At 38.7% G+C, this 22,768-nt stretch overlaps 1 protein-coding gene across 1 annotated transcript in view; it reads right to left on the bottom strand.

The window, feature by feature from the left end:
* TENM2 (teneurin transmembrane protein 2) overlaps positions 1–22,768 on the bottom strand; it is a 1,355,200-nt gene that overhangs the window by 1,081,428 nt on the left and 251,004 nt on the right. Inside the window, exon 3 of the mRNA XM_043913490.1 lies at positions 3,222–3,285. The gene's annotated coding sequence lies outside the window, so the exon portion shown is untranslated. The remainder of the gene's footprint in view (positions 1–3,221; positions 3,286–22,768) is intronic.

Genomic DNA, 22,768 nt, shown 5'->3' with positions numbered 1-22,768 from the left:
CAGGTTTCTCTGTCCCTCACCGTCTCCTGGAGTTTGCTCAAGTTCATGTCCACTGAATCGGTGATGCTATCCAATCATCTTATCCTCTGCTTCTCTCTTCTCCTTTGGCCTTTAATCTTTCCCAGCATCAGGGTATTGTACAACCCACTGTACTGAAGCCATAGTACTTAGTGGTTTGATCTTCCCTCCAGTAGTATACCACTTATGTTACTCTTATTTTCCCTTGTCAAGGATTTGTTTGTGAACCCAGGTCTAAGCCAATTGGTGTAGAACATCCAGTGACAATAGAGATTGGCCAGGAAAGAGGATGGGACCCAACTCTGTGCAAGGAGACGTGAGGAGGTTTCTTAAGATGTATGGGAAAATCTTTCTTGTTCTGTGAGCATTAAAAAGAGATGCTCTCTCTATCCTGTTGAACACAATGGAGGAAGCACATAGTTCTCACTGCAACTGTCAATGCACAGCCAAAGGAAAGCCAGGTTTGGAATAAAGCCAATGCGTGGACAGCAAAACCAGAAACGTGGTTTCCTGATTCTGTCACATATGGCTGGGTTAACGAACCCTGAAGCCCCCTAATTCTGTTTTTCCTATTATGACCAAATAACTTATTAATAGCTTATTAGTAAGCTGGATTGTCTTTTATCTTTATTCTTATTTTAGCTAAGAACTTCCTTATTGTTACACATCAGGAAAGATCTTAGGGGAATGAGTATAAGAAAAACCAAGAAAATGGACAAGTTCACTTAATGAGTAACATCATTAAAAAAAAAAAAAAAGAAAGAAAATGGGAGGACTCAAGCAACAATAGGCAGCCAAGTACTATATCTGAAGAAATAAGTTACTAGTTAGAATAAATATAAAAAGTGAAAAATAGAGATGAATATGGCAAAAAAAAAAAAAAAAACAACAACACTACCATAGTCACTTAGTTATCTACTCTATTTTGTAAAGGAGTGATGCTGGTCATATTATTCAATCATATCAGTACAACAGTATGTGAGAGAAGTCCCCGTACCAGTAGATAAGAGTGTGTGCAAAAGTATTTCTGAGGAGAAACTTCAACAAAATTCCAATAAAGTCAAGTTCATCAATTTACCCATGTACATACAATACTTTGTATGCATTTCTCATCTCTTTCACCATTTATTTAGCCATGTGTCTTATTCCAGGCACTGTCCTAGTACCGGGTCTCAGCGACAAGTCTGTCCTTAAGTTGCCCACGGACTCCTGGTGGATAGAAAGACCGGGAAAATGTATTCCACAGTCTGGTTAATTCTGAAATGAATGTAGGTATGGGTCCTGGCAATACAGAAACTACAAAATCCTCGGTAGGTTAGGTGAAAAGTCCTGGGGAAATATTGCCTGCTCCATGTGTCTAAGGGAGAGCAGGAGTTGTCAGGCAAAGGAGAAAACAAACAGAACATGAAATGAGAGATGGATAATACAGCTCTAGAGTCTGCAGTATGACTCTTGTGTCCTGACCTGGCTTATGGCTTTCTGGTCCTCTTATATATTGCCCCATCAATCTACAAAAGGCCAATCAGCCCAACGCAAATAAGAAAATAAACGAAAAGCATCTACTAGCCATGGCATTCAACATTATCACTTTTGGTGATATGAATGAACATGACAAGAAACTCTTCAATGATTCCTTCAAGATACCAGATCTTTTTGTACTCATTTTGAAAGGCAAATGACTCAGATTCCAGTTTCTCTGGGATTTATTTCATCTGCTTATAGGAAGACCTGTAGATTCAGCCACATAAGGACACTGATCTACTTATAAACCAACTATGCAAATACTGCTAATTACATTTTATACACCTTAGTACAATGCACATGGGTGTCCAGAAAAGACTTCTCTCAAAGAATATCCAACCACAAGCAAATAACTGCTTCTTATTTTCTAAAACAGAAACAAGTGGAGCAACTTGTATCTGTGATCAAGAAAATCTTTTCTTGATCAGTGTAGTGAGAGTCCAAACAACCTGACTATTTTTCATTCTTCACAGGCTTCTGCTATGTTGATTAAGACAATCTGCTAAGTCCCAGTTCTTACTATAATATTTCAGAAGCTCTTCTTCTTGTGCCTAGGTAGTCAGAGGAGGGAAGGTCAGCTCACCAATCATTCTGTGAAAGGAAATCAGCACTTCCCAGGGACAGGTGCTCTGTGTATGCAAACATAACCATCACTGGCACAGAAAAAATTTCTTTGCAAATCTCAGTAACTAAAGAATTTACAGTCTCTCTCAATAGCTAACTCTCGTCTTCAGAACATTCTAACTTTGGAAAAACTCTTCCTCAGATCTAATCCGAGCCTATCTTCATAGAGAATACCTTAATTTAGTCTCAGGAAGAAGCAGGAAATATACTATGTGGCAAGATTTGAGGCACGACAACTGGGTCTTTAGGCCAAAAATATCTCTCCTACTGATATTCCTGTATCTCACAGGACCTAAAATCTATTGATTATTATGATATGCCATTACTTTCTAAATGATTAAGTAGTAAAATATGTTGGCAATCTTCCTATGAACTAATGCTTTATCACTTAAATTTTTTGAGTTTATTGAAAAAGCTTTAAAATCTTATTTAAATATAGACTTTAATTGCATAATCCTTTTGTGGAAACTATAAACAAAGTGAATTCCTAACACTTCCTCATATTCAGCATCCAACTCTTCTGAACCCGTTTTTTTTTAAAACTGAGTCAAAAATATCTATGTTTTTCCACACATGAAAATTCTCTGTGCTTGAGAGTCGGTGATGCAGCATTTCTTAAAATAATATTCTGCTATCATCTTGGTGATGTTCCTCCAAGTGGTTGACATCCATTCTATAAGTTTTGTTGCCCATGCTTTCTTGATTTAAAGAGGTTTAAATGGAAGATCATCAGAAAACAACTAGAGCAAATATTTATTCCCTAAATGCCCATTAAATAAAATATCAAGTTACTGCATTTGATACAGACAGTTTTAATATATACTACTTAGAAAGCGCATGAATTGATTGAAATTTTGACCATGTTTGCACATGAACAATGACAGCGCCATTGCAGTGATCTCTGGTAAACAGTGACTCAACGTTGTCATCAATTTTTTCAGAGATGCTAAAATGTGAAAAACAGATGTCTTAAATTGCTGAAATATGGATATTCCAGATAAATAATTCAGTTATATTTTCATTCATTCAATCATTAAAAATTATTTTTGAGTACTCACTGTGTGACGGTGATGAGAGCCACAAACTGCTAAAGTGGATGGACTGGTTTCTCCAATTACACACCTACAAATTCATAGATCTATAGTTACATACTGTACCAGAGTTTATGACCTGATAGTGAACAGAGGTTCCTAGTTTTCCATAAGAAATCTTTTGATTAGGAAAAACCCCAAGGGGAGATTGGGATTGACACGTATATACTATTGATACTATGTATAAAAGAAATAACCAATGAGCGCCTACTGCATAGCACAAGGAACTCTACCTAGTGTTCAGTGGTGACCTAAATGGGAAGGAAATTCAAAAAAGACAGTATAGATGTGTATGTGTAGCAGATCCACTTTGCTGTTCAGCGGGAACTAACACAACATCTTAAAGCAACCGTACTCTGATAAAATTTTTTTTTAAAAATTGCTATTCTGCCAAGAAGTTATATACCCTGAAGAGGAAGAAGAGTAAGTGGAGAGGTTTTGGAAATAAATAGATGTATTATTCTGAAATAATGTTTACACAGGACCAGAAAAGCACAGAGCAGACATGGACTAAGTGGACAAGGGACTCCTGCCTTTGAATTGAGAGAGTCCAGATGCAGCGGTAAGCTGAGAGGGAGAGGCATGCAGCAGCAGCTGCCAGCCCGTGACATGGAAAGATTCTTATCGAGTCTTTACTTCCCTTTGATTCCAGTAGATTGACTCAGTGGATGTTTTTCTGACTCCCATGAGCTTTGCAAATTCAGAACTTGTTTGCCTGGCTGCAGGATCTAACTCAGTCAATCCCTACCCCATGTGCACCCCTGGGTTCAACCTTCCTGCCTGCCTCTTGCTGTATCACACCTTTCATCACAGAACAATCAAATGAAGCTTTACAAAGGATCTTGGAAGACTTCTAAAACAATCTAAATATCAGATTGTTTTAAAAGGAAAATCACATAATAACACTCAGCTTTCTTCCTGTCATACATTCTCCTCTGACAATGAAGCTCATGTCCTCCAACCCGATTCAGGTGACAGGTATCCCTCTCAGCTACTCCCAGATAATCTTTTTGGTTATTTATATAGGAATCATAGTAGCTTCATGTGGAAGAAGTAACTTCCCCATTTTCTGGTTCACTGAGGTGAGCAGCTTAAAACAAGCACACATTTGACACAGAGACACACGGAGATACATACGGGACTCTCATACATCAGTCACTATCCTGGCATTGGATGTATGAATGGTGAAATGATAAACTGTGTCCACATGGAGTTCCCTTGGCTTGGAGAGAAAGACAGACAGATCAAGAGTTCCTGTAATAATTAAGACGAGGACAAGGTAGCATGCAGGGCTTCCAATGCTGAGAATATTCAGAGATGATCTCGAGGAGGAGGAGACACACAAGTAGAGAGATGAAAGATCACTAAGCACATGTGAGGTAAGAGGGTGCGCTACTGCTAGAGTGAACATCTACTGATTTTTGCCTCTTTAGCTGCCTTTCCTGCCAGTGATAACAGCAGCATCACTACCTGAGGGGCCCCCATCTCTCCATGTGATTCATTCCACCTCTGCTCTAGGGCCATGTATATGACCCTGGTCCCACCCATCATGGAATCTCACTGTCCTGACCACAGGACTAGTGACAGATGCAAGACTTTAGCAGACTAATGAGACTTGAATGCCAGACTTTTATTATACCAGGTAAGAAAGAAGTGGTCTCTTTTTGTCCTGGAGTTGCCAATAGGCTAGACTGTAATTGGGAGCAGTTGGCGGCCATCTTACAACCCTGAGGGAAAGCCTGTCTGAGACAGTCATTGTAGAAGAAAGCAGAACTGACAGACGGAGAATTAGATCAGTATCTGATAAAACTACTAAAGTATCTGGATTCAGCTTTGCCTGAATCTGTAATAAATTTACCTCAAATTCTGGTCTTTGGTTTTATTTATGCATTTAATCTGGCTGCACTGGGTCTCTGCTGCTGCACGTGGGCTTTCTCTAGCTGTGGTGAGCGGGGGCTACTCTTTGTTGCCGTGTGTGGGCTGCTCATTAGGGTGGCTTCTCTTGCTGCAGAGTAAGGGCTCGAGGGTGCACAGGTGGCACATGGGCTCAGGGGTCATGGTGCATGGGCTCAGGAGTGCGGGCTCAGTAGTCGTGGTACACAAACTTAGTTGCCCCACGGCATGTGGAGTTTTTTCTGGACCAGGGATTGAACCTGTGTCCCCTGCACTGGCAGGCAGAGTTTTAACCATTGGCCCACCTGCGAAATCCAACCTCAAACTTTTCAGTTGAGTCTAGAGTTTCCCTTTTTCACTAGACAGATTAAGCTCTATTGTGTTTCCTGTTTTTAAAGAGCTCCTAATAGTGCGGTCGGGTGTGTGGTGCATGGGAGAAAGACAGATTTTGATGGGCCACAAAGTGGAATGTTCAATTTAGTTCAGTCGCTCAGTCATGTCCGACTTTTTGTGACCCCATGAACCACAGTACGACAGGCCTCCCTGTCCATCACCAACTCCCGGAGTCCACCCAAACTCATGTCCATTGTGTCAGTGATGCCATCCAACCATCTCATCCTCTGTCGTCCTCTTCTCCTCCTGCCCTCAATCTTTCCCAGCATCAGGGTCTTTTCTAATAAGTCAGCTCTCCGCATCAGGTGGCCAAAGTACTGGAGTTTCAGCTTCAACATCAGTCCCTCCAATGAACAACCAGAACTGATCTCCTTTAGGACGGACTGGCTGGATCTCCTTGCAGTCCAAAGGACTCTCAAGAGTCTTCTCCAACACCACAGTTCAAAAGCATCAATTCTTCTGCACTCAGCTTTTTTTTTACAGTCCAACTCTCACATCCATACATGACCACTGGAAAAACCAAAGCCTTGACTAGATGGACCTTTGTTGGCAGAGTGTTAGGGGCTGAAAAGTCTTCTCTCAAAATTCATATGCAGAAGTTCCAGACCCCACAACTTTAGAATGTGAATATAACTGGAGACAGAGTCTTTAAAGAAGTAATTAAGGTTAAGAGAAGTAATTGGAGTGGGCCCTAATCCAATATGATTGATATCCTTTAAGAAGAAAAGAAAAAGACACACGTGCACAAAGGGAACTGCACGCGAAGACATAGGGAGATACTGCCACCAACAAGCTAAGGAGAGAGGCTGCAGAAGAAAGCAAGCCTGCTGACTCCTTGATCATGGACTTCCAGCTTCCGGAACTGGGAAAATACAAATTGCTGCTGTTTAAGCCACTGAGAATGTATTGCTTTGTTAAGGCAGCCCTAGTAAACTCACGGAGACAGGTTCCCCAGAAGAAAGATGTCCAAGGAGAAACAACTAGGGTTGTCAAAATGGGTACATTTAGATGTGATGACAGACTGAAAGCTCTAAGAGGTAGAAATGGAATAGTGTAAAGTACATTTAAAAGGACATAAGAAGTGGAAGGGACATATTGTCACTTTCATCACAATTTTGTTTTCATTCCCTCTTCCTTTTATGTAATTTCTTTGTCCATGATGGAGGATAAGCCACAGTGTGTAGTGTTTAGACTTTGTCACTCAAGGCTTCGAATACCTATATGTTTTGAAATGTATCAGGGACCCACTTGTGCCAAATATAACCAATCTTTCCTGCTAAATTTATGGAATAACCGTCTTTCACAAGAGTTAACAATTGTGATGTGCAGTCTGATAAAAGTGACATTTTTAAGTTTGTCTCTTCAAGACACTGGCGTCTAAGAAATGGGTTATTGTTGATTTTTGCTTCCAAATGGTATGTGGTTCTATTTTGTCTGTGCACAGCAGAGTCCTGAAGAAACAAGGTTTAGTCTGGCCTTTAAACAATGATGACAAAAAGCCTCAATTGTTGAACCTTCAAAAACTTCCGAACCTCAAGGACATGCTCTTCACTGTTAACTGTAATGAAGTCCTTTAGCTTTGGGAGTTAGAGAGAAAAAGGGTAAAAGTGAACGATGATTCAAAAGCTAGCGGAAGAGAAAGAAGGAACTTCTGTTCGAAAAAGAATTTTAAAAATTGGATTTGTTTGCCCTGAGCCTGGGTGTGAGAACTCGTTATGGACTAAATTCTTCATGTTTCATCTGGATACACAAAGACAGTGCTGAAGTTGGTAACTCGAGGGAACCAGTCTTCTGTGTTATTTCTAACTCTCCACTTATTAAAGTTAGACCAATACTATTTTCTCTGTATCGAGTTTTATCAGAGACATTTTCAAGTGCTCTTTACTTGCTTGATAGAAAGCATCTGGGCATTCTTGAGTGTTTTCATGGATTTTTACCCATGCTCATAAAAAAACCATAAGGTTCTTTTTTTTTTTTTTTTTTTCTTTTAAAGCACCATTTCACTTTCTGATATAATTGTTTATTAATTTTCAGATCACTCTATAAATCATGTCCTCTGTATCGGGCTGTCAAAAAAATACCATTTTTTTTTTTTAAACAATACTGCCTTCTCAGACTCATTGTTGATGTTAGCTTTCAATTTTGGCTGGGATATTTTCTGCTGATTCACTCTAAAAACAACTCCTTCTAAATGCTTTTTATACTTAGGGAGAAAATGAAATCAAGTGCACTTTTAAAATCACATTAAGTGAACACATTATATATTAACAAGCATTTTCTTATTTTTATAATGGGGAAAATTGTTAAGCACAATTTCACTTTCCCTAATTGTAATAAAACAGAGTTGCTTTTAGACTGAAACACAATAAACTGTCTGATAAATAGCAGTCAACTGAAGGCAGGGTTGAAATCCTAGTGAATATGCTGACCCTCCTCATAAATGGATGTAATTTATAGATAGGTCAAGACTTTATGCCTCCCCTAAAATATATATTTCCAGCTGGTTTCCTGTTTGATAGTTTCAGACATTGAGGTATAAATGAAAGTGAAAAACAAAAAAGAAGAGGGGACATTATGTTGCTAAAACCTGTAGTTACACATACAAAGACGTGGCCTTCTATTTTAAAATGAAGTTTGAATAAAACTGCGTGAGCAGACAGCTGCAGCTATACTGACTTTCAGAAAAATATTTATCTATTTCCTACACAAACAGCAAGGTCAGGCTTTTACGTTCCACATTTTCTATGAGGCTTCCAATGTCAGAGCCCACAATGATGTTTTCCCTCCCTAAACTCATATTTATTGTTGCCGCCCCTGATTTGGCACTTAGCATATGCTACCCAGTATTGTTAATTACCTTTTTTATGTACATGTCCTGTCTGTTCACGTAACCAACGCTCCTTGACTATAAGGGCAATATCTTAGTGTACTTTATATTGCCAGCACAGAGTAAAGTGCTTTGCTAGAGTAACATCTGTTTTGGGATGATGGTGGTGATGATGCAATAAAGAAGGGGCATTATTCAATTGCACTGGGACACTAAGGCAACTGGAAAATTCTCTGCTACCAATCCTACAGCTTTGTATATTACAGGAATTTATCCAATGTTTGGCAAATTTTAAGCCATTTTCTTTCAGTCCATGTAAGCTGGTATTGAGCTATTGAATTAATTCACATTGCATTTTTATATACATTTTATTCTTCTAGCAGGTTCTCACTCAATAAACCCTTTGGTCAGTGGTTCTTCCTCCTGGCTTAAAATCAACAAGGCTTTATAAAATACAGATGCCAAGGCCCCAATCAACATCTAAAATATCAAAATATTTAGAGATAGGATTCAATAATCAATGTTTTTAAAATATTTCTAATGATGATTCTAATGTGCAACCACCACTGAAAATCCTTCAAAGACTATACTTATGTCAATATCCAACCTTATTTTTACCTCTTCTAAAGTTTCTACAGACTTTACATACTATTTAAAACCTTCATGAAGTAATGGTATGCACAAAGACAGGAGAGATCAAATGATTCTCATTTAGATGTGTTTTTGTATCACATATTTCTTCATTGCCCACATTGTTTTATAAAAGATCTGAAGTAACTTTCAAAATGCTTTTAGAGTAAAATAAATATTGAGGGAATTGGAACTGAAAGGCAGGGGAAAAAAATAACAATAGAAAATCATGCTGGTGATGTTTGCAAACTGGGATGCTCAGTGCCTTTTCTAAGGCTTGAAGTAGCACACAGATTTATTTAAATCTACATTTCCTAGCAGCCAAAGCAAGGAGGGAAACAAAGGTGCTATATGGTTTTCATAAAATTAAAACAGTTCATTTTTCCAGACACTTATAGATCCTTAACAGGAAAACTTTTAGCTGTGATAGACAACAGCTCCAACTGAATTATTGTTATTAACAATAATGTATTTCCTCCCACTATTTCTTAAAGTTTCTATCAGTATCATCTGCTGGCAATAATGATAGAACACAATTTTGCAGAAGCAGTTCTATAAGGAGCCTAAATTGTGCAATTATTCAGAAAGTAAATTTTAGAGAATGAATGTCCTTCAGATAGTCTTCCATAGATATTTTTTGTGACTGTGTTTTTGATAATGATTTGCAAATGTTTTAAGACTGTCTTCAAATATGAAAGCCTTCTGTGTTAATAGTCTCTATTTCTAAATAAGGGCAGACTCATTGGCTTGACCATCATCTGTGTAGAGGGACTAGTTCTGGTCTTTTCACTAAAAATAAATATCCAAAATTAACACACATGGTTGAGATGCTAAAAGCCCATATCTAGAGTTAATTGGTGAAAGAAGTTTCCTTTAGACTGGAGCAAATTTGCCCTAGGAAAATAGTCCTTAGTCAGCTTTAATACTGGAACTGTATAACTGAAAACTTCCTAGAGTTGAGCTATGCATCAAATATTTCCTTAACTATATTTCAATAAATATTCGATTACTGTCCTTATTGCTTTTCCAAATATAAGTCATCAGGGCACGAGCACCTTCACCTTCCCTTAATATCCAGTCATGCTATAGATGTCTTTTTTTAAATGAGGACATTTAATCTAAGCAATGAAACCAAAAGCACAGAATTGGGATGCAGAGAAGAGACAAGATGTAGAGCTAAAATTTTCTGAAGAATCTGTTTTTGCCTCCCACCACTCACTTGTGGCACAGCCTTGAACAAATCCATTCCTTACGGGCAAAATTCGTTTTACTCTATTTCACAGTGCTGTTTAGCCCTGGTGCTAAGATTAAATGGAAACATGTCACTAAACATTTTTTTGTAATGTGTAAGGTGCCTGCTGATGGCAGGTGTTCATTTCTCCCGGGATTCCTTAAGAACACCAGCCCAGAGCTTGAAGAGGAAATCTTGATCTCTTGTGACTCAATGGAAAGCAGCCATCGACAGGTTCCCCCCCACACACGGGGCCCTGACCTCGCCTTGTCCCTTCACCTCTGCACATGAGTACCGCGGTCGTTCTATTTCGTGGTCTATTTTGTGGTCTTCACCTTACTAGCTCAGTTCTAGGCATAAAGTCCAAAAATCTATCACTTTGGCATTCTAACTCCAAAACATTCTTTTCGTTACTTTCCTTTATTTACTGTATCTGGCAAGTTTATTTTATTTGTGGGCTTAATTATGCACTTACAACTTACTGCAGCACTTACAAGCAACAGCCTTCACATTTGTCTTCCCAAATTCTCTCCCACAAACAGACTGCAAGCCCCAGGGAGGCAGGAATCATGCCCATCTAGACTGTGTTGTCCCCAGACCGTTGTCAAGTGTGTGACAGGCAGGGGGCATACAAGGAAGAGAAAAGTGGCTGAGTTTCCTATTGTTTGCTCATATGAGATTAATACTATCATCCCTCTTTTTTTGGATGAAAAAAATGATGCTCCAAGAGGTAGTGTAGTTTGGTAACGTAAGGGGGCTAGACTGTAGCAGAGTTGAGATTTGAACTCACTTCTCTAGGATTTTTATGATCCAAATATGGACAGTGTGCTGTCCATATGAGGCAGAAACCTCCAAAAACATTGATTCTTTGATGCAGCTCAGCGTTTTTTGTGTTGCATATTGAGTCTTATTTTTATTTGTGATGCACTAATCTAATTAGATTTCTGCATGTGAACAGTGAAATAAACTATGCCCTTGGTTTGGCCTATACAATATAAAGTCTTTTTTTTTTCTTTTAACTTTATATTGCCTACCGTATTTTTGCACACAGTAGCTGAAATGTTCACACATTTGTTTTTTAGATTCCTTGGGACTAAAAGAATCTAACACTATTAGCTCTAAGAATCATGGGGTCTCTAAGCTACCCTAAAAAAAAACAAAACACACCTGGGGTTTTAAGAGAAGCATTCATTTTTTTCACACCGAAACTCATGAGTCTTTTCTCAATGAGCTTTAATAAATAGATGTCCTCCAGGGCATCTTTCGCTGGCACTGACTATAGGGGAAACAAACGTCAGAGTCAGTATCAGCATAGTTCAAAGGCCTCAACATACATCTGTCTGACCCAGACCTTTGCATTTCAGAGGTCTGGCCTGCTTTAGAGGTACGGTTCTCCTAGTATATACTCAAATCCTATCTCCTTTGTGTGGAAAAATAAGATTTCATGCACAATCAAGTTTATCTACCTCAAATCAATAAAAGCATTAAAAGAGATATAAAAGAAATACAGTTAACCAATTTAAATATTATTGAAAGTCGTGTAGAACTACAGATATGCTGAATGTGAAATTTTCTAGTTGAAAGGTGTGTTGAAAGCGGGTTCAGGCAACACTAGAATGCTTTCAAATGATGCGCAGCCACTTATGAAAACTATTCAGGTGCTTTCCCTAATCTGAAAGGGAGTGCTTTTTCATAGCATTAGTTTTATAATGAGCCTTTTCAGGCAAATTTCAAAGGGTGCATGGTTCACATACTTTAAACTAAATTCACTCATAATTTAGCATCCGACAAAAGCTAATGCTTAATTGTCTCTAAAGAGGCTATAGAAGGAAAACATTTTCCTTATTCACAAACATAGAGCTCAACAGTGGGGCTCCCTCCCATCACCACCACCCCCTCATTTTCACAGGAACAATGGCTCTGTCAAGAGCTGGCCATGACCAGACATGGGACACAGATGTCAGGGTGGCCCACGAGGCTCTGAGATTCACTGGCTTTGCACAGTCCTGCCTGCCACCCCTAGCCTGAACACCTCAGAGACACAGACGTCAACCTGGAGGCTGGAAGGGACCAAGATTTGTAAACTATGTTAACTTAACGGGGGATATCCAACCATTTAGCATTGGCTAACCTCCCGAGATTAATCATTTACATACACTGAGCTCCACCCAACTTCCTCAAGGCAAAAAGAGGAGGCTGGGCTTGACAGATGGTCTCAATTATCACAGAGGTTAACAGCACAGACAGACAGGAGAGCCAGAGGCTTGGCTTCATCATCCTTGCCCTGCCACTTCCTATGATAACTTTAAAGAAACTCTCCTTGCCTCAACTGCCTCCTCTGTAAACAGGGATATCAGTCATGCAATCCTTCTGGGACTAGAGTGAGTATTAATTGAATTCATGTACAGGGGAAAAAAAAAAACCCTAGAAAATATCCAGTTTGTGTAAGGAAGTGCTGTCTGTCTAAAGTACTCTTTTTCTTAGTGTTATTATTATATCCTTCCCAACTCTTATATTCTAAGTCTCTTGGAAAAGCAACAGTTTGTTCTGTCAATTTTATCCATTTATTTTTCTTTCTGTATTACATGTCTTTCAATTACTTGCACTCTGCTAAAGTCTTTGGATACTCTATTTTTCCATTCATAACAGAATTTTCATAAAGTTTAAAGCTTAAATGCTTTTTGAGGTGTGAAGGGTTGGGAAGAGGGGGTCCTTTGAAACAACTGCATTAAGAAGGATGGCAACTCTCATGGAAGGTGTCATGTTAAAATACAATGATTCAAAAAGTCCTTTGGGAAATGAAACTTTTGAACCTATCCAATTCTGAGAAAACTGTAGAAATAAGCAAATCGGGGCAGGGGGAAGCATAAGACAAAAAACATAATCTCACTCACTTAAACCTTTTAAAATCTCAAGTAATTTTCATAATTGTGACACTTGGCACAATTTACCAGTATCTTATATTGATTCTCAGGTTTTAAGACAATAATCATTACATTATTATCTGCAGCCTAAGCACTGAAGCATAACCTCCTAATTAGGATAAAAAACAGAGCCAGGAGCGGCCCCAGCAAGTCACAACAAGTCAATATTTTTAATAAGGATTAATTAAAAAAAAACTCTACAAGGTTGTATTAGAGGCAGTTCTGGCATGTCTATTGATTAACAGTTGGCATTACATCTCATAAAGGGCTCATTATGTAAAGCATCAATCTAAAGTGTGATGTTCCCCCCTTCTTAAATACTATTGATTTATTTTGATGTGTTTTTGTAAGCTCACTTTGGGACTGTGAAGATTGAGAACTGAATCCTGCAATCACATTGTCCATTATATTATAGGACACCCAATAGAAATGGCAAAAAGGACTGACGTCTCCCCCACACCCCCCTTTTTTTTGGAGCGAGCTTCTCCTGACTTGTCAGGCTGTGAGAGGAAATCTGCTTTACCAACACTGTCAGCCAAAGGGATCCAGATTTTGTAGCGGGAATTATCCACTCCCCAGGCTGTGTCAGTTCAAGCCGGCATTCTCTCAAAAGAGGACAGAGTTTTTTTCTCACCTGAAATAATTCTACATGCATTTGCTCTCTCTGCCTCCTTTATATATTTATTTATATGCAAATAAACACCAATGCCATTTGGAAACCACCTCCAGCGCCCTTCTGAAGACTGCAGCACTAGATGCTGCAGGAAGACAGCATGGCCACAGGTGCCTGCAACTCATGAATATGCAGCTCTGACATTTGAAACCCTTCAGCAGATTTCACAACCCCCTTCTTTAGTGACACCAATTCACTCCCAATCACAAGGGTTTTCAAGCAAACAACAAACAACGTGGGTCAGAAACTGCTGCAATACTTCCTGAAAGGATCTCTGTCCATCCTTCTCCGAAGACTGCAGACCGATCCCCTTAATCATATTTAAAATACAGAAAATTCTCAATTTTTTTAATTGAAAAAAAAAACAAAAAAAACCTGTGTAGTTGATGCTAGACGGCAGTGCTGTGTAATCAAAACTCCAAAGGATTCCGTTCGAATCTGTGACTCAGGCCACCTACTTTTCTAAACACCGTCTTAAGGTATAATTATGAGTAAAATACATTAGGAACTCGCAGTTCTTTCTTAGAAACTCATTAAGAAGGTATGACAAAGCTTTTACCACTTGAAGGTCAGTATTTTTCAAAAAGAACTTAATATAGGATAAATCTAAGGGTATATGCAATAGATTTTTTAAATGACCATATTAGGTAATACCAATAATTTACCAGAGAATGCATTTTTTAGATGAAACAAATTCTATTTTTCTGTTATGCCTGACATTACAGATATATAATTTTAGGACTCTTCCACCAATAATCTTCTAATATGGGAAAATAATCTAGAATACCTGCTGTCTGTATGTCATATTGCAGCATTACCAGGAATCATTCATTCATTCATCCCAAGTATCTGTGAAGAACTACTTACTACATATGCTAAGGATAGCAGTAGGTATGATGAAAGAGACAAATGCAACAACTCATGGTCCTCATCCTCAAGGAGACTACATTGTAGAAGGGAAAAACAAACAGCAGATAGACAAGGCAGAATACAGGCCCCAGGCTTGCAAGAGGGTGCAGAGCAGCCTGAGCAGAAGGACTCCATGGGAAAGAGCATGCCTTCGGGGGAGACTGGAAAACTCTGACTTGCCTCTGTTCCTTTTTCTTCCTAGTAAGATCCTTTCCCTGGGGCTTCCTTGGTGGCTCAGTGGTAAAGAACCTGCCTGCAAAGCAAGAGACATAGATTCAGTCCCTGGGTGGGGAAGATCCTCTGGAGAAGAAAATAGCAACTCACTCCAGTGGTCTTGCCTGAAGAATTCCACAGACAGAAGAGCCTGGTAGGCTACAGTCCATGGGGTTAGAGTCGGACATGACTGAGCGCATGTGTGTACATGCACCTGCACATACACACACACACACACATGATCCTTTTCCCACAGATGATTTGCAATGGAAAGAATCTCTCCATTTACTTTTTATCTAAACTCCACAGATGGAGTGACCAGAACACTGGACTGGCTCTAGCTCTTAGTGGGGACCTTGGATTCTGCCCACCTGAGATTTGATTTTATTTTATTCTGGCTCTACCCTTAGCTACAAGTGTGACAATGAGCAAGCTGCTTAATCTCTCTCTTAGTCCTATCATTAAGTAAAGTAAAACAGAATCTTTTATGAGTGTTGTGAGGCTTAATGGTGCATGTTTTCTTTCTGAGGTAATAAATGTACTAAAATTAGCTATGGGGGCCTCTCTTGTGGTGCTAGTGGTAAGGAACCCACCCGCCAATGCAGGAGACATAAGAGATGTAGGTTCGATCCCTGCGTCAAGAAGATTCCCTGGAGGAGGTTATGGCAACCCACTCCAGTATTCTGGCCTGGAGAATCCCATGGATAGAGGAACCTGGCAGGCTATAGTCCATGGAGTCTCAAAGAGTCAGACACTACTGAAGTGACTTAGCAAGTATGCATGCAAAATTTGCTTATAGTCATAGGAGTACCACTGTAAAGATATACTCTGTAGGTATCATTGAACTACACACTTTATACCAGTGAACTCTGTAATACATATATATATATATATATATATATATATATATATATTTTAATCAGTAAAGTTGTTTACAAAGATTAAAGATAAGCCAACCATGGTATATCAATACCATAGATAACTACTAGGTAATACAAAGGAAAAAATATATTTAAAAATAGTTAATACAGTAGACCCGTGAACAACATGGGTTTGAACTGTGCAAGTCCACTTGTACATGGGTTTTTTCAGTAGTAAATACTGAAGGTCTAGACAATCTGTGGTTGGGTTGAATCCACAGATGCGGAGGAACGGTACCTATGGAGGGCCAATACAAGTTATTACTGGATTTTCAACTATGCAGAAGATTAGTACCTCTAACCCACCATGTTTTCCCAGGGTCAACTATACATGTAAAATGGTTTGGCCTGGTCAGTGTGTACATTCTAAAACTATGAGCTCATTTTTTGCCCCTTTGACCATAGATTACATGATCTTGGGAAAGTCACTTGGGATACTGGGTAAACCTCTTGAGGCTTCAAGTATTTTCTTTTCAATGTGAGTCATTGGACAACACTTTTCCTTTAATGGATTTCAGTTCCAAGATTACTCAAGACCCTAGGAAATGATTTCTGAGTTTTCTAAGTTCTTATTGCAATGATTTCCCTTTCAGTAGGGTGCAGGCTCAGTACGGTTACTCCCTGGGAGTGCTATGCCACCTTTAGTTGAACATACAAGCTCTTTTCAACCTAAAGAGCCAGCCTTACTTCTATGTACTTTATGGAGTCTGAACTGCTTTTTGAGTTGTGGAAAAAACTATTATACTATAGAATAGTAGTTCTCGACTCTGGCTGCATATTAGGGTCATCAAAAGTACTTTGGAAAATATACCAATATCTGCATCCTACCCTAGATCAATTAATTCTGATCCCTACTGGCTCCTAAACATTGTTTTTCAAAAGCATCTTCAGTGATTTCCATACAGTGAGAGTTGCAGGCCACTGCTAAATAAGTCCACAGCAGGGTGAGACGGTGTTTAGCTAGACTGATCTGGAAGGAGGAGGTACTACTTGAACTGCATCTTGAAGGATAGTCCAAGATGGATGTGAAGATGCAATGAAGGAAAGGGATTTCTAAGAAAGGCAATGCTCCTCTCTGCTCCATCATATTCTAGAAGATGAAGCATTCCTAGAGAGAACTGTATAAATAATCTTAAAAAAAAAAAAAAAAGACACAAATATATTCCAGACCAGGAGATTGGCAAGGGAGGGGACTTACAAAGAAACAAAGAAAAAGAAAATGCACTGCTAAAGTTATAGCACAAGGCAAAATACAGAAAATCCCCTAGCTAAGATCTATGTCTATGTGATAAGGTAAATCTGTCTGCTACTAAGTCAACTTCAGTGAATTCATTGTATTCAATCAACAGGCCCCTCAGTCTTCCTTCACTGCTCGTGTGACACCATACCTAATGGCAATCTCCAAGCCAACCCCAAGGTCCATTATTGCTAATCAAATCAAAATGTCAAGTCTACTTAATTGGAAGCCCCACATGCAATTTTCTTCTGCTCTAGAGAAATAAAGATAGCTGGAGAATACTGGTTATATATCCAAATAGAATATGGTGACATTCATACTGATTTATAGTTAAGGAAAAAAGAAGGCCTATTATGAAAGAGGTGTATTTTGTGCCTCTCAAATATAAGAAATGAAGTCAGGTTCTGAATTATAATCTTCATTAGCTCACAAAAGGGTTAATCTTGTTTTCTCACACCTATAGGTCCCTTCAGGGAAGAGTATATTACAGCCAACTGGCATTAACTCAGAAATGCTGACTGTTAAGTTTTCTGGAATTGGATTATCTGATTGATGTTTAGGTTGGTAGCTCGAAGTTGGTCATGGTTGGAGTACTGGCATCATAAGAAATGGCAAATACTACAGACTGGGATTCCCTCAACCCCAGAATCAGCTGTTAAACATTTATGAACACAGAACTGTTTCAGGGCCACAGCTTTGCCCAACAAAGACACACCATCCACCTAGACTATAATGTGAATGGCTTCCCCAAACACCACCTTGTCAATTTTTCTTCCAAGTTGATCAACACTGTGATCATGCATCCCTTCATTCTGATGTTTATTTGCTAGAATGGTAGTAAGCCTGTTATTCCACTTCTATCCAAATGATGCTTGTTTAAAAAAAAAAAAAAGAAAGGTCAGTCAGTGGCCAACTCAGCAAAAAAATTAGTCACCAGCTTTGCAATGGTTCTCAAATTCTAACCTATCAGTGGGTCATTTTTAACCAATTTGCAACTCTTGAAGACTCACATAAGTCAAAACCCCCACTATTCAAGGTAAGCATTCCAATAGGAATATAGATCTTCAATCATTAGTAGTATCTGTGGTTTATTTTTAAATTTAATTTTCTCAATACTTTTGCTAATATTTCATACAGGCCACCACCCAAATAAAGAAAACAGGGTTCACTGGTGGTTAGATATTCTTTACAAAATAATCATCATATATAACTTCCTTTCCAATGTTAAGGGTCTTAAGAAATTTCCAAGATGAGAGACAGCATTACCATTTCATAAATATCAAATGGCATAGTTGTAACATGCAAAATGCATAGCAACCATGAACATAATGACATAGCAATAATGATCAACATTATTTGTAAATAAAAAGACAATGTGGTTCACTTATACAAAAAAGGCATTTGAAATTACCAACTAAACTAGCATCACTGATGGTAAAGCATGTAATTCATCTGCTCAGTCTTCTTTAAAATTGGAAAGCCCAGCTATAATTTTCTGTAACATAAGGGTATCACATTATCTCAAATATTGCATATAATATGTATTTCATTATATTTAAATTGTACTATTTTAAGTTCACATAAAAACTGACATACTAGTCAGCACAATAAACTGGGGTACCACTGAAAGTGAAGACTTCTGGTTTCTACTCCCACATACATACAGGATAGAGTACAATTTTGACAAGCAAGGAGATAACAATCAGAAAATTCTGGTGTGAATAGTATAGGTGGTCCAAAGAAATACTGATCTAACACAGCTACCTTTTGAAAATCTAAGCTGAAAAATCCTCAAATGAAAGGCTTCTGCTTATATAAAATGAAGCCAATTTATTTTATTCAGTTCTTCAAGTTTAACGCCATACAAAGCAGATATACTTGAAATGTACTTCATCAGGGGAATGGTTCCATAACCTATGGTGTGTCCTGGAGCCAGAGGCCAGTGACCACTTTGCACCTTTTATCTGTCTTAAAAAGCTCTACAGGGAAAGAGTTGTATCTGAGAGATTCAAGCCACACCTCATTTTAATCATGAACACAATAACCCCCTTCTCTTCAAAGTCATTTAGCTGTGAATTTTCAAGAATACATCAAGTAGATTTTCTATGGGCCCATCTGTGCAGCACGTTTATTTTCTGTGACTGTTTTGCTGAGCACAATGAAAACCTTGACTACAAGTGAACGGGGCCCAGAGAACGGCAGGGCGGCGGCGGCTGCTGCGGCTGCTCTTGGTGAGAGAAGAATCCTTTTCACCTGCAGCTGCTGCCGCAGGTTTGCTATCTGCAGAAGCTTTTCAAGGAAAGTCTTTTACTTGAGCCGTATCTTTTCTTGCTCATCTACTCCACTTGAATAATTTCTAATATGTTCTTCCTGGTTATAAAGCCCCTAAACTAAAAGATATCTTCTCTACTCTGTTCAGATCAAGAGAAGTTGGGGTACCAATGAGACATAAATGTCTTAAACTATTACAAAGATTTCTGGTGGGAAAGTGCTATGTATTTAGAAGCTAAGAATTTGGGGTTTGAAGACATTGCTTCCATAACCTTTATTTTGTCATCTGTAAAGTGGGGTTATTAATAAAATTTACTTCCACAGAAGTTTCTTTCTAACTTCTTAGGGGGAAAATGAGATCAAGCATGTAAAGCTTTTAAAGTGATGTCAAACGATAACTTATATAATCAATCAATATATTATATTTGACATATATAGTTAAAATATAATGATGTATCATCAATGTCAGCTAACAATAGTTTTACTGAGAAAAACACTGTCATCTTTTACTCATCCTAACCAGGTAGTCTATGGACAGGGCTGCCAATAATAAAATCATTTTCTGGCAAGGTAGTAAATATTGAGGCGCCCACACTGTCCCCTGGGGTTATAGTCTTTGGAATTTGGGGTAATTACTTTAGCTTTGGATGCAAAAACCAACAAACAAAAATCAGTTCTTTTTATGCTATCACACTGGTGAAAGAAAGACGAAAGCACATTCCTTAGCCAAGCATGTTTCAACAAAGAATTGTAAATGATAAATATATTAATTTTACGGAAACATTTTAGTATCAGTTACTGCATCTTTTAGATCCAAATGCATTATCAAATATTATTCTCTGAGTCCACATGGGTATCTCAATAACAGATGATGATCAAACCATCTCATTTTACCAACACTTATAAATATGTTCCCACTACTCTGTAGAACAAAAGGGAAATTATGAAAAAGATACTATTTTTGAAGAAGAAATAAATCAGGTGATGAAATTATTTCAAAAGAGAGACCAAAATTTGAATCTTAAAGGCTCTGAAAGCTCAAAGGCCTTCTTGGACTGCCCCTGGAGTCTCTCCCTTCCACAAAGCTGTCATAGTTATCTGTGTGTCCATCACTTACCACACTACTTCGTTTTGTCATTATTTACTCATCTCGGCTTATTAGATGGTAATCACCTGAAGGGAAGACAAGACCTTTTCCTTTACACCTTTTCTTCTACAGTGTTGAGCAAACAATTTTGCTTGTGGTGTTTGTTCAACAGTTACAAAATTGAAATGAGGTGTGAACTATACTACTCCAAATTGACAGGAAAAGATATGTGAGGCAGGTTTTTTTTTTTTTTTTAAAAGGCACTGAAGGTACAAAGAGATTTGGCAGTTCAAGAATGAGTATTAATTTAGAAAAAGGAAGCTTTCTTTCTATTTAGGTAGGGTGAACACTCTAATATTTAGAACTGCCATACAGACTACAATTGCATTCTTTCATGCATGCATTCGTTCATCTCACCTCCCAGGACAAAGCATAGTCAGGTGGTTAGCAATGGACTCTGATCTCAATTGTTCAGTACCAGCCCTGTATCAACCACTGCAGACCACATGGTCTCTGATAAGTTACATCTCTACATCTCTGTTTGACATTGGATAAAAACAGGAGTAGTAGTAACAATAATATCTAATTTACTGAGTTGTCACATGCAACGGGAGAAGGCAATGCCAACCCACTCCAGTACTCTTGTCTGGAAAATCCCATGGATGGAGAAGCCTGGTAGGCTGCAGTCCATGGGGTTGCTGGGACTAGGACACAATTGAGCGACTTCACTTTCACTTTTCACTTTCATGCATTGGAGAAGGCAATGCCAGCCCACTCCAGTACTCTTGTCTGGAAAATCCCATGGATGGAGAAGCCTGGTAGGCTGCAGTCCATGGGGTTGCTGGGACTAGGATACAACTGAGTGACTTCACTTTCACTTTTCACTTTCATGCATTGGAGAAGGAAATGGCAATCCACTCCAGTATTCTTGCCTGGAGAATCCCAGGGACGGGGGACCCTGGTGGGCTGCTGTCTCTGGGGTCACACTGAGTTGGACACGACTAAAGGGACTTAGCAGCAGCAGCAGCACATGCAATGGGATAAATTTAGCCATCAATTTTATTTGAGTCTATTATATTTCTGTGGCTTCCCTGGTGGCTCAGAGGTTAAAGCATCTGCCTGCAATGCGGGTGACCCAGGTTCAATCCCTGGGTCAGGAAGATCCCCTGGAGAAGGAAATGGCATCCCACTCCAGTACTCCTGCCTGGAAAATCCCATGGATGGAGAAGCCTGGTAGGCTACAGTCCATGGGGTCAAAAAGAGTCAGACACGACATTACATTTCTAGCTCTGTGTAATTTACTGCATGGAGTTTAAGACACTAAAGCATGGTTTCCTACTCCCAGAAGTTTATAATATACAAGGTAGGCAAAATACAAGGCAAAAAGTTGTGTGTTACTAAATACTATACTAATTCAGTGGCCACTAATAGCTGATATAATTTGATAAGAGAATAATATATTTATTGAGACTTATTAGTATCAGGCATTATTCCCCCAAAACAGATATATATATATATATATATATATTTTTTTTTTTTTCTTCTTTCTCTTTCTCCTTTTAGCAGTTGGAATTAGCCCTGAAAAAAGTGAGATTTCAAATTCTGGCATTTCAACAGAATTGTGTGAATTATATGAGGAAAACAAGTGGATTACCAAAAGCAAGAAATGCTATAAAAACAAATCATTAGCTGCCTTAAATTAGAAACTTCAACCACTTAGTCAATATAAGGAGAGGAATAACAATATTACCAAAAATAACTAACACTTATTGAGTGCTTTCTAACCTCCGAGAAAGCTGTGCCTTTCACTTGCATGCCCTCATCTATTCCTCATAACAGTGCTATGAAGCAGGTATTATGGTTATTCTCAATTGGCACATAAGGAAAAGAAAACCTGAAGGACTTAAGGAAACTTGCCCCAGGTGTTGAGACAGTGTGAAGGCCTACCGAGAACCGAACGAGAAGAAACATGAGGAGTTAGGAAGAAACTTTTGTGGAACAAGTGTAGCTTCCTGAGCCACCACGCTGTCTTTCCCAGAAAGTTAGGAACTACCATATTCACTGTTCCCTCCTACCGAAGGCTGACAGAAACCTCCATGGAGAAACTCTGTTCTCATTCTAGCCACTCATATAAAAAGAACAAAAAAGCAAAAATGAAACAGCTTCTAAAATGTGAGAAAGAGGTAACATGTTCCACTAACTTGGTATGATCTGCTGAGTGTTTGGCCGTCAGGAGCAATGTTCCTGGGCAGAGAGCTACCTCAGAAACACAGACAAACCCGGACACGGGAAAACATGGAAGTCCT

The sequence above is a fragment of the Cervus elaphus genome, chromosome 9, assembly GCF_910594005.1.
Source record: "Cervus elaphus chromosome 9, mCerEla1.1, whole genome shotgun sequence".
NCBI classification, from domain to species: Eukaryota; Metazoa; Chordata; class Mammalia; order Artiodactyla; family Cervidae; genus Cervus; species Cervus elaphus.
The sequence above is the reverse complement of the archived record's forward strand: the minus strand, read 5'-3'. Positions and strand labels throughout refer to the sequence as shown.